Source organism: Ostrinia nubilalis, chromosome 18 (assembly GCF_963855985.1).
Source record: "Ostrinia nubilalis chromosome 18, ilOstNubi1.1, whole genome shotgun sequence".
NCBI lineage: Eukaryota > Metazoa > Arthropoda > Insecta > Lepidoptera > Crambidae > Ostrinia > Ostrinia nubilalis.
In genome coordinates this window covers 13,915,661-13,929,896 of record NC_087105.1, presented here as the reverse complement: position 1 = coordinate 13,929,896, position 14,236 = coordinate 13,915,661, and the positions used below count along the sequence as shown (strand labels likewise).

Here is a 14,236-nt window from a genome sequence, read left to right as displayed (position 1 = left end):
TTCCTTCTACCTTGAGCCTGATCACAGTTTCCACCAGGTGTGATAAAGGGCAAAAGCTTCCTTGCTGAGAATACAAACATGTTCTGTTCAGTTATTGTCTCTAAATCTGTTCTACGTAATGTAAACTTAGAAGATTGCCCATATTAATTCACTTTAAGAAAGTCAAAAACATTTAGCGACTTACCACTTTAGTGGAGCGATTACAAAAATAGTGGCCTATTAAGTACATGTTTTTTTGTATTATTATGAATGTCCAGAAAATTGCGCAGTTTTTAAAATTATTTTAGACCTATGAAAGTTCTCATTTTTTATTATTTAAACATTTAAGTTGAAATTTTGAGAATGTTCTGCTAAAAGCATTTTTTTTATGTTTCTAGCAAAAATTTTGAATCTTGCATCAAAGATAGGAAGGTGAATATTTTTTTCAAACATTTGCAATTAATAGCGATATTGTCAAAATAAAGAAATCTGAGATAAGTCAACCCGAAATAAAGATAAGTTTTTTTAAAGCCTACTAGGTCATGAAATTGAAAAAAAGTTACAAAATTATTGATAACTTCTAAACTACGAAAAAGCCGCGGGCAAAAGCGTGTAATATTATAATATTATCATTATGTACTAATGAATTCCACTACTTTATATAAAGATATTAACGAAACACTCTAGATATTCAACTTTGTACTCATTTCGATACGGACTATATGAACATATAATGTACACAGCATTCACCAGTACATTTTCCAAGTCGATCATTAAATTCAAGCAAACCGCTATTACTGTATTCGCCATACATCCTTCAGATCAGCGCACAACGCTGCAATGCACTATTGCTGTATGATTACTTTTGCACTTTTTACCGGAATAAAACCACAATGGACTCTTACGGAACCGACTTTCAAAGTATGAAGCGGCAATATGTATTTCTACCTTTTTTAAGGTATATTCTAAGCACTATAACCTTATGCACATTATATGTTACTCCAGAAAAAATAACGCATCGTTTGATATACAAACCATTTGGATCTCTTCTCCTGTAAAATTGTGTTTTGTCGATTGCGGCTTTATTCCAGGCACCCATCGAATTGCAATCTTCTATTGTATAACAGCAAAATTGGAAATACCACTCGCTGATTAATAACGAAATCTCAAAAACTATAACACCCACAATTTGGCAGTTAATTTCCATATAGGATGTACCTAGACATACATTAAGAACGGATTTTACGAAACTCCACTCCTAAAGGTGTAAAACGGGGTCCACGCGTACGAAGTCACGGGAGGCCGCTACTATTTATTAAAAAATAAACGTAAATATGAAAAAAAAAATCAAAAATCAAAATTATCTTTATTTGTTTAGACTAATTAAATTAGTACTTGCAAATCGTCAAATGCTCTTAAGGAGCCTACCTATACATACATGTCTCATTCTTTTTTTGCCCTACCAGCGCTTCGAGACAAACATTTGGCAAGTGCTGAGAAGAAGCGCCGCAACAAACTCAGTCACCACTGTCTGCCGAGATAGAATATTGTGAATAATCCCCATTATTTCTCTAAGGATACTTTACTGTATGTACAAAATTACCTACTTAGGATTAAGGTATTGTAAATTAAGGTATTAATAAATTTCAAGACTAAAAATAATTTTAATAGGTACTTAGATAAACTTCAAAATACAAGACAAGAGAGGTTATTTAAATATACATAGAATAAACAATATGAATACTAAGTCGCTACTAAGTAAATACCAACAAAACTAGTTTCAACTCAAAAGTAAGTGCTTCAAAGTTTCGGTGCTACTGAAATTTGTTACAACAGTATGATAAATAGTTATATTCATTATTTAAAGTGAATTACAAGCATTTACAATTTTCGACATGAATTTTAAACTAGTTAGAAGTTGATTAATTCTGATAAAGTTCTGCGGCGATTAATGTTTTAAATGTGAATATTTAACAACATTTCACTAAAAGTAGACCAGAAAGTCCACTTTACTAATCGAATTGAAACAAATTGATACGTCTCAATATACTTGTATAACTAGAAAATTTAAGACAGGAAGTGATTAGATATGAAAAATGCATTATGAAGTTATTAATTTCTTCGGAACTCTTTGGTGACTTTCTTATCTACAATTCACTAAATACACACCTGTCTTGTCTTGAATTTAATAAAACGAAATCCTGATAAAATTACTGCGGTAAATGATTAATTTAGTTGATGTTTATGTGAAGATTTCTAAGAACTACGAACAGGTTTGGAACCTTGACATTTCTTCTAAGAAATCACAATTTCAAGCCTCGCGTTCTCATAAATAATAATAATTAGCAGAACGTAACGGATTTTATCACGGATAAAATGATGAAAGTGATGAGTGTTAATTTTGCTGCAAAAAACGGGTAGATTATATTGAATAGTCTCCTCTGATGATTCTAGCTCCATAAATCGTCTTATTTACGTACTTAAACTAACGCCCGTATTCACAAGCGATGCATGCTTAAGTGAAGCAACAAATCAAACGCATAACGTTGAATAGAGCTCTGTGATTGGTTCATGTGTCACCCTATGCGTCTACGCGCACTGTGAGACCTCATATTAATGTTTGTGATGGGCGTTAGTGTCTGAGTTTTAGTCGTTATTTTTGACTTTTATTACATCTACATTTTATACAAAATAAATAAATATCCTTAGATATTTTACACTGCGCCTCTAGTCGCAAACTAAGCAAAGCTTGTAATATGGGTACTAGGCCGTACCAGACCCGTCACAGAAATTCACTTTATTTAACATTATAGTTAAATCATCTCTCCATCGTGGTAGGTATTTCTAATTTACAGTTTAATCACTATGTTTACGGAACATTGATTATTATGATCATGGTGGGCGTTGATGTCTTCGACATAGTTTTAAAATTTATGCAAGCATTAATTTTATCAAATATTATGCCATTTTTATTGTAATTTCGTGTTTGTTTTGTATTTTACAGTAACAGTACTTTGATAGTTCATTTTAATGTTATAGTCAAAGTTATGCATTTAGAAATAATTCATTCAATAAATTAACAAGTCGTTAAAAATACAGATAAAAAGGTTTTTAAAACTTTTTACTCTACAAACGTTAATAGGTTAACAATATTAAAGTTTACTTTCCATCCCAGCAATAACTTCCCAACTCGAACTACAGAAATTCGCTCATCCACTCTGTATTTAGTAAACAAACAAAACGGGGCTAGCGCAGAATCATCTTGTGCTCCAAGTTGGTAAAACTCGACGGGTCTAACCTTTGTGCCGTTCCTGATTGCTTTGTTCCCGGGAGCATCGAGATTTGAATTTATCATTAGAGAGCTCACAGACGAGCGATTATGTCGGCGACTGCTTGCGATAGGTACCTAGGCGACAGTCTCTGACTGGCCCCATTCGCTGTCGTTAGAGAGCTCACAGACGAGTGGCGTTATGTTGACGACTGTTTGCGATAGTTGTAGGCGACAGTCTCCGACTCGCGCCATTCGCTGTCATGACATGTTGACACTTTGACTATACGTTAGAGAGCTCACAGACGAGCGATTATGTCGGCGACTGCTTGTGATTATGGGAGTCTTCCAGTGACTTGACCCACTTTTAGCTTGGTCCACGGGCCAAGTAGCCGGGTTAAAATTTTTAATTAGAAAAAAAAACTCCCGGCAACTGTTCCCACTCCAAGATTCTAGCGTAGATTTTTGTTGATTTGGCATTTAAACCATTGAAAGTAGCCAGTCGCTGGAAGACTGGTAGGAGTGAAGGTGACGGTCAGTGACTCAGTCTCCAACTCGCGCCTTTCGCTGTCATGACATGTTGACACTCTGACTATACGTTAGTAGGTAGTAACTGCCTGTCTTCGCGATGATTCGGCGGCTGTCGGCGACCGTCCGCGGTATTCGTTGGTAACGTACCTAACGTCATCGTCTAATTTGAATATCTGTCGTCGCCGATATACCGTCGCTCGTCTGTGAGCTCCCTTAGAGCGCTTCTTGCGTCGATGTGGTGGGGCAACTGAAATGTACTGAAATATTCAGAAGGGTTGCTCTTAAGGATTCAGTTTTTGATGCTCACGCCTACCTTGAATGGGGAGTTTGGTACAGTTTTAGTAAAGATATTTTTTCATGAATTTTAAGCGGTATTTTGATGCTAGGAATCTGATTTTTTACTGTACTTTGACTGTATTTTTATTCACAGTATATGGAGCTTAGTCACAATTGACTATGTCGTTCCATAGTTGCCACACCTTAGACATTATTTTTCTTAAAAATAAGAAATGGCTTTTTCGGGCAAAGGCTTGGCAGGAATGCTGCTAGTAGGTATTCTTTAGAAGTTGTATTTTTATGGGACAGGATGTTTTATATAAAATTAATTTACTATCTTATCTGAAGTTAATCCACTAATCATAAATTGTATACACCATAAATAAGGGACTATTATGAATTGATACTTTATTCAATCTTACTTATCAATAATTCAACGACGCAAAAGAATGACTATTGATTTTCAACTTTTTGAAATACCTTACTTGCGGCGATGAAAAATGTATGCATTAAATAATGCTGCGCTGAATCAAAGGGGTTCTTTCACAAAAGCTTTTATGAAATCGATCAACCGAAATAATTTCCGCGAACGGACGTGGCGCAACTTTACGCATTCCCGATACAATTCCTGAAGTTGTTTAAAATCATGACGATTACTGCTTGGTGTTGTTTTATCAAGCTATAGCACTATGATAGCATTGTAAATGTTGTGTGTCAAAACATTTGATTTGCATTCATAATAATATAATGTTTTTGGAAAATAAATTGTATGTACGAGTAACAGCTAGGGATTGAAATTTGCTACCTGCTGGGGTCTTTCCCGAACTCAAAAGATTTCGGTCAAATACCTGTAGTATTGTTCTGCATAAAAAGAACGATACGATACGATAAGTTTGAAACAATACAATGTTCATATTAAAAGCTTCGTAAAAATGCTTCGCATTTCCAGGTGGTAAAAATCATCGGGAACCGTAAAAATTAAACATTTTCTGTAAAAACTAATTTGTGGAATGATGGTGGAATCATGGTAATTACGTAAGGCAAATTACGAAGAGGCGTGGACGAAGCATGGCGGTTAAAGGTAGCCATTACCTACTTACATTACTTAGTACTTACTTTCTTATAATAACGTGTCTTAACATAATTCATAGATTACTTCAGAACTGCTGATGTTGTACACGTTTTGTTTAATTTTTATCTAAAAATAGGTATTAGACTAACTAGACTAAAGGCGTTAGACGATAAGGTAGCGGAAAGGCGCTAGATGCAGTGCGCTACCAACCAGTCAGTATGGAAATCATTGGGGGAGGCCTATTTTCAGCAGTAGCTGAAATGACGCTGAAGATAAGGTACATGCACTTGCCGTCTGATGTCTTCTAGCTGTTTGCAGTAAGAGTAGTAAAAACTTATTGGAATTCTTTAATTAACTTGTTTTTGTCGTTTTAAAATTAATATACCTAACTTGATTTTTCCTGTTTTACACACACATTACAATATTATTATTATTATTTATTATTATAATTCTCATTATTACAAAAAAGTTAATATCCATCGCTTTCGTCCTCGTTTTTTGATGAGCGGACTTCTTATCAGTTTTTATGATTTTAAGATATCAACGACCTTCATAAACGTGAGAGCTGAGAGGTCATCGTACCTTCTTCCTAATAGCTACGGAGCCTCAAAAGTCAAACGTCGCAAACTACCGAAATAATGGTAAGAGAAGCTTCCCGAATTACCGCTCTGAAATATGATATTTAATTCCCAATTTCGCTGGAGCTCCCGCTCTTGGAAAATTCGATTCCTGATATTATACGTTTCATTAAATTGTTACTGGTTCCAGTAATTATTGTTAAATATGGCGGACGGAGAATAAATGGGAATAACATAGAGTAGGTATGTCGGCTGAATCTTTTGTACGCTTTGTAAAATTAAATGGTTTCGTGGACTATTATAATTTTAAACTTACAGTCCAAGTTTGGTATTGATTGATAGAAAAACAAACCACCTACACATTTTTGTTGCTTTGTCACACGTACTACGATGATTTTGCGTGGTGTCGTTCTTGATTTGGCGTGGTGTCGTTGGTATCTCTTAAACGCTTTACGCGGCGTACGACGTCAGGATCAAACGTTCCTGTCGATGTCCATAGTAAGGCTGGTTTTAGAGTCGCGCTGACCGCACGCTGACGGTCGGCGCTGAGAGTTTAATATGTATGTAATTGAAGGGAACGTTCCTGAGTGACGCTGATCGCTCGGCGCCGACGCTTCATACATTTCGGCTGTCAGCTGACGGTCAGCGTGCGTCAGCGTGACTCTAAAACCAGCCTAACGCCGACGTCAACTGAAAGGGACCACAACAGTAAATTTCTATAGTAAGCATTGTGACGCGGCATACGGTTGTGCCTAGCTATGGCGTGACTTACACGGCTTACAGCGTTTATAGGAGACCACAGCCTTATGCTTCAATCACACCAACGCGAGCAAATCGCCACCGCCGGCGCGATCACGGCGCGATCAAAGGCCAATGACAGGTCGCGTGAACTGTCATGGGTCGCGCGACCTGTCATTGGCCTATGATCGCGGATGGCGATCTGCACTCGTTGGTGTGGTTGAAGCTTTATAAGGTGATCTTCAATGACAACATTGATTTGTTTTTTCATGCCTTTCATGAATGCTACTGACAACGCCACTCTTGTAGCGGAGTTTTGGGCTGACACTGTATAAGTTTGTTGTCGACACGACAAGAAGTAGATGATCTTTCTTGTCAGTTTTACAAAAAGGTAACATTTCGACATTCCCGATATTTTATCCTAGATATTTTTATTTCTTTTTCAGTAAGTAACTCTTTAGCACGTTATTTATGTCCTGTCCCAGATTCAAATGTTAGGCGTCTACAAGCCGGGATATGTGTAATTTCAGCCTGGCTAACACGATCCTACTCTATTTTCTTTGAAATATTTATGGAAGCGTTCCTTCAACCGGCTAGGATCCAGGCTAAGCTGCTTAAAAATAACTTGGGCGTTATGTTTAATATTTTTGGCATTTGGCTCAAGATTAAGGAATTTCGAAAAGAGTTCATTGTACGAGTATGTGTCTAGGTTTACAGAAGATAATGAATACTAGAGATGTTTCTTTGTCGAATAAAATTGGTGTACAGTCAGCGTCAAATAGTTCGTGACACTCAAAGTGGTCGAAAAGTTGTGAACTTTATTCCAATTGTAACTGTGGCGACATCTACGATACGCCACTACAAACTAGTGACCAACAGATGGCGCTGTTACAATCTCACTATGGCATACTCCACCGCGCTTACAATCCTGCATCGCGGTGTCGGAGTTTTCTGCCCTGACAAGTATATAGAAAAACCAAGATGGTAGAAATTGGACCTTGGTCCCCGAGCACAACACCCGCTCGGAAGGAAGCACTAACACTTAGCTTCCTGATGAACATCATATCCCACATAACAAATAACAAAGACATGTTGCGAACTTATTGGCTACTTTGGGTCTCACGAACTATTTGACCCTGACTGTACGCGAAAGATGTTTGAAATCTTGTAATCAAATGATTTAGTTCATCGTGTGTTATGCAACATTTCCTTCAGTTAAAACTACAATTACAACTCAAAAAGACGTTAATCATAAACAGAGTAATAAATCTTACACTAAACGTTGAAATAATCTTCAAAATTATTGTATTTAGCTCTCCATAATTCAAGTGACCTACTTAGCTTTCAGTTGCTACGTCACTAATCGGTTGGTTCTCTAAATAAATTTATTTTCATCTCAGATCAGACTAAAACTAAAACACAGAACGGCGGATGTGTCCGTTTAAACGTTTTTAGCTTCATCGTATCCAATTTATATGCTAAACAGAGTATGTAGATTATTTGTTGCCCATTCCTTTGACACCAAGGCAAATTATTAACAAAACTGCCTTAGAAGAAATACATAGATGTTTTAATGGTGTCTTTAAAAAACAAAAATAAATAAGAAATCTGCTAGTTACTTGGATAAATAAACTACAAATTCATCCATCAATATCCATCCATGACAAGCCCCAGCGAGATTCGAACTCGTAACTTATGACTAATGCTAGTCTGATACGCAAACCGCAAAGTATTAGGCGCATTTTCATCATCATCATCGGGTAATTTAATCTATGCTGGTTTTCTATATTCAATCCTAATCCAAATCCGTCCGTCAACTGTCAAATTTCAATATGTTTTTGGTCAAAATATGTACGGTTTTCGATGTTTTTACATTTAGAGTGTAACCGCATCAAAAATTTAAATATGGGAAACGGTGTTACATTACAGGAGAATGATCATTTCTAATTTACCACGGACAAAAATAGGATTTGATCTACACACCTTACGATGGCTTGGTTCTTAATCGCCTCATGCGACATCCATGGGAAGAGTGAAGGGTGGTCCTATTTTACTTCTACCGGAACCACACGGCTATTAAATAATCGTAATCATTTCGTAGCGGACCCATAGGATCCCGGATGCTTATTGTCTTTCACCATTCACTGGCAACCATCGATGGCGCCCCATGTTTACGTCATCTCATACAAATTAAATTAAACTCAAGCATGGTGTCTGGATTTGTTTTATTCATGGACTTCAAGTTGAGAATAATGAATTAAATAATACGAAGCAATGAATACAAAAGAAAGTTTAATTGGTTTGGACTTCATAAATAGAGAACGATCTACTATCTTGTCTAATGTTTTCGAAAAGCAATGTTTAGGCAATTACTTGAGTATCGATTATACTAAAGGTTGCTTGGTTTATATCAACCATGAATCAATGGCAGCATCAAATAGTTCGTGACTCCCAAAGTGGCCAAAAAGTCGCCAACAGTACTTAATTCCAATTGTAACAAAGACGTGTTGCGAACTTTTTCGCTTTTGACGCTGACTGTGTATGGTTTGTATCTAACATTACTCGTATAATAATATCATCAATTATAATCATCAACTCATTGATGTCTCCCATAGAGCGCCCTAATAGATACAAATTGTAGTCATGTCGTAACACAGTTCATGGTCATCACTTGTGAGTCTTACCCCAGATTTCCGAGTGATGCGACTTGCCAATTTAACTTGGCAAAGAAAACTACGTCGGTGACTTTAATTCTTTTTAAGATCTCATTCCGTGAAAAACGTAAGTAGAGCTCTCCTGAGGGAGTTTGTAATTCTAATATGTATGTATAGCTTAACTACAAAGATCCTCATATGTATTTCTGTACGCTTACCATGAGTTTACGTTAGGTGTGCTCGCTAGCGACTGCGTCAAAAAATATAATATGAAGATTTTAATATATGATGTCATTTTTTACGTAGTCGCTAGCGAGCACACCTTACGTAAACTCACGGTAAGCACACTGATTAATTTCATTACGGGTCCAATGACAGTTTAACTTTCCCGGGACAAACTTGACCTTCACTAGTTGGGTTTTTATTGGCGGGTCCTGACTACACAAGAGTTGTAGCGGTGAGAACAAGAGGTCGAAATAGTCTCGAGCCTAAAATATAGAGTCACGAAATAAGGTGGTCCATTATTCATTAACAAAAAATACTTCATTAGCTCCCTTCATTCTGCTGCTACTCCTTTTAATCACACGTAGCGTAATGACTCAGAGATATGTACCTATATAAAAAGTTATCATTACTCATTCTACAGCATATCCGAATCATAATGATGTTTGTTATAACTCACCACTTAGGCGGGACCACAGTACAGAAATGTCCAGTAGATTTAGGCTGGCTTGCACCATCTTACTTTAACTTCGACAAACGTCAAAAATCTGTCAAACTCCATACAAAAAACACCGGTTATCGTTATAGTTACGGTCAAAGTTAGGTGGTCAGCCTTAGTCTATCTAAATATATAAAAGGAGAAACTGACTGACTGACTGACTGACATATCAACGCACAGCCTAAACAGCTAAACGTAGGCACTTGAAATTTGGAAGGGACGTAGCTTAGGTACCGTAGAGGTGCACTAAGAAAGGAATTCCCGAAATTCCGACGGGAACGGGAATTAGCGGGAAAATCCTTTTGTATGAAAAATCTAAACCGCTTAAGTTAGACGCTTGAAATTTGGCATGCAGGTACCTTAATAAACTTGAAGCTTAGTTACAATAGAATATTGCAAAATTCCCACGGGAACGGGAGTTATCGGGGAAAAACATTTGTATGAAAAAATGTAAACCGCGTAAGATAGATGAAGGGGGTAAAACGGGACCCACGCGTACGAAGTCGCGGGCGGCCGCTACTATTAACTAGTCCATTACAAAAACTCTAGGGCTAGGCAGATTATCATAGGCCTGAGCACCTTGAACAAATACAAGGCATTTTCACATTAAAGTAGGATTAGCAGAATGTATGTAGGTACAAGATATTTGTTTGAATAAAACTCTAATTGATGCATAAGCTGCCCGCCTATGATCTCATACAAAACGTAACGTTTGACTAAACAAGCAAATCAATATGAATGAATATTCCAGAATGCAATCAATTTCCGAGCCAGTATAGTTCAATTATACGTATAGGTAAACTTCACCTAAAATAAGACATCCACAAACAAACTCTCTGATTCAACAATGAGTAAAAAAGTTTATAAAAATATCTTAAACAACAAAAACATAAAAATAATATGTAGAAGTGAACCTTTTACATCTCAATCAGTTATGGTGCAACCTACCGCAATGCTTCATAAAAACACCGTGACAAAATATCCAAAACAAACTAAAAGTTTCTTATAATCAATTCTATGCCCATCGGTTTTTTCAACACCGACCTTTTGTCGCCTGCGCGGCATTTTTTACCACAAGAGTAAGATATTAGGGTTTGATTTTGACCAAAGTTAAATAATATAAAAGGTTAAAAAGACGTCGGTTTTGACATGCGTGTCGAGTAACTTAGTTTCGTTAGGGACTTGATTTGTTATTTTCCGCTTTTAAGGTTTATTTTTAAAATTACGAAGAAACATTTTTATTTCCTGCGCCTAGTTTTTAATGGGACAATATTATTTGATCCTCTAAAAACTAATTCGATGGGTGCCTGGAATAAAGCCGCAATAGCCATAGCAGCAGTTTTCCGATTAAGTGATTTTAGTAAACTGCGGGTCCCTATACACCTTTTGAATTTTTTTCAGAATTTTATCTTTGAAACTGCCTGATTTACCAAAAGCACTATGGATATTGAATCGTTATTCCCATTCATCATTTAAAATTTGTTGACCGGAATAATCGTGCCATATACAATGTTAAAACTTTTATTTAAATCTTCTACAAGCAAACGGCTATTACTGTATCCTTCAGATCAACGCCCGAGGCTGCAATACACTATTGCTGTTTGATTAATTGCACACTTTTTACCGGAATAAAACCACAATGGACTCTTACGGAACCGACTTTCAATGTATGAAGCGGCAATATGTATTTCTACCTTTTTTAAAGTATATTCTAAGCACTATAACCTTATGCACATTAAATGTTACTCCAGAAAAAATAACGCATCGTTTGATATACAAACCGTTTTGATACGCCTAGTAGTTTAGAATTATTCAAAATTGACACTAAATCTCTTCTCCTGTAAAATTGTGTTTTGTCGATTGTGGCTTTATTCCCGGCACCCATCGAATTGATCTTTTTTGTATGTGCACTTTTAAAAATAAATGATGTATTTTATTATATTTTATCTTTATATTAATTATTGGGTCTATATTAGTTGATCTACGGATAAATTATGAATGATCTTCATTTAAGGTAACATAATATTTATGTTTAACATACTCTTTTAATATTTGGTAAACAAAAATAATATTTGATCCTCTTTTTTAGTTATTGATCTTTAATTTTGTTAATTTGATGATTTTTATATCAAGTTTGCCTTTTAATATTGATCACCTAATAAATACATTTCGATCTATGTATAACTTAACTTTAAAATATATTTGATCTAACTAAAAATATTATTGGTTAATATTTTTAATTCAAAAATATCTTTTAATTTACGCGGTACTTTGTGGTTGAGTGACAATCGTCCGTCATTGGTTACTGAGTTGGCCAAGGGCTTAGCGGCCAATAAGCAAGCAGAATGGTACATTGCCATGTTTGTTTAAATTACAAGCTTTGCTTAGTTTGGGACTAGAGGCGCTATGTAAAATAATTTCTTACTTCTGACATCCCTGAACCCGACATCATAATTTTTACCTCTTAATTTTTTTTCAAATCGCAAGGTTGATTTTCTCTTAGTATACCGATCTTGACCATGATCAGTGACCATAGAGTCATCTGTCAACGGGTCGATTAGACACGATAAAAGCACTGAACGATATTTGTTTACTTTTAGTGCGACATCGGGTCGTGAGGACCTGATAAGTTTTTTTTTTTTTCAAATATTTACTGTGTTTGACGAAACAATTGCAAAACAATATTTATCTTTCGTACTACTGAAAAGACCGAATGATGTATCCATCCCGCACCAACGCATCCAGCACCTAAGGTCAATTCGACCCGATAACGCAGTGTGAACGTGTTAAGTATGCTTTTTTAATAAAAAATAAATCTTTGAACATCAAGTGCCTTTAAATAGTTTCAATCCTTTGACTACAACTTAATAAAAATAAGTACCATAACATAATTATTTTGAAGATTATTTGATATAGACAAAAAATAATTTATACAAATCGAATTATTTAAAAAAGTATCACAATATTGAATATTTGGTGCTCATTTCTTTTATTTTTGAGGACCAACAAGTAACGATCAGATATAATTTTTACATCTCAAAATTTTTTTGCGTAGTTCAAAAGAGGTTAAAATATCGATCGATTTCATTTATTTTATGTCTCAAAGAAAGAGGATCAATCATTAAAATAGATGACCATTTAGATTTTTTTATTTGCCGTTTTTGCTAATTTAAAAAGATCATTTAAATACATGCCGTTTTTAATAACGAGTACAATTATCACATCCATGCACACGGAATTCATTTTGTGTAGAGAAACCTAATGCGAAGGGACCGTAAACTTTCTTCTTTAAATAAATAAATAGAGTAGGAACTGAACTGTTTGATTTTCCTTAGCAAAGCAAAAAAAAAACGTGTACGTAAGTAAGTATGTGTACGTTCCTACTATATTTTATCTCTAAATAGTATCCCTGTTACAAAACCTGATTATGTACCATCCAAAAAACAGCAGCTTCTAATATTAAACATTTTAAAAGTCTGATACTGGCATGATAAGATAATTTCACCATTTCCAACTCAAACGGAAACGTTATCACATAATTAGATACACCTATTTATGTAAATTTTCCATAATGACGTGTCTTAACTGCAGCATTTCCTATGAACCTTTTAACTAGAAGATAATCACGTGTAAAAGTGACAACGATTTAACACGATATTGATCAGAAAACTGGATTATATGCGCTTGATCGATCAATGTAGTTGATATGAACTGACTGGTAACTACAGTTCTTTGATGGAATTATTTGATTGCATCTAAATATAGTATCTTACTACGGACACAATGTTATTACCGGTTTTTAAAGGTGATAATGATATTATTATAACAGTTTTAATTATTTTATGAGTACTTACATATTTGACTCGAACGGTGATCTGAAAATAAATAAAAAATGTTAAAATTAATCTTAAATGAAACCAGCATAATTTTCGAAAAAAAATACTTAGGAAATGTCATAAAATAATAATACCTACATATTTATGTAAAAATACGTACTATTAGATTACAAGTTTCTTATAAAACGACCTTCATATTACGATTTTCTTAAACTGAATTAAAAATATTAGTAGCTACCTACTAATTCATAACATCTATAAGTATAAGATTTCTATGAACCGATAACCTCCCATAATAAGTGCGTGAGCTAGAAAATATTGTATTCTTTCTTGTTTAATTACAAATATTTTGTTACTATGGAGAGTATAAACGCTAGATTTTTGTGATCGTAATTGTATTTGGGATGGGATTTGGATAGTCTGTTACTAGGCCCAGGTAATATTATATCAGTTGAAATGATACGCATATCTAATGTCGTAATTCGGATTGTTTGGTGTGCTTATTTCCCTTGGGTTTTCTAGTTTATTGTCTATACAGTTCTTTGTATGCTAGGTTAGGCAGGTATTTTTACTTTCAGTTTGG

At 35.2% G+C, this 14,236-nt stretch overlaps 1 long non-coding RNA gene across 1 annotated transcript in view; it reads right to left on the bottom strand.

Moving 5' to 3' along the window:
* LOC135080784 (uncharacterized) overlaps window positions 1-14,236 on the bottom strand; it is a 161,517-nt gene that overhangs the window by 102,129 nt on the left and 45,152 nt on the right. Inside the window, exon 2 of the long non-coding RNA XR_010259078.1 lies at window positions 13,672-13,692. This is a non-coding gene — a long non-coding RNA (uncharacterized LOC135080784). The remainder of the gene's footprint in view (window positions 1-13,671; window positions 13,693-14,236) is intronic.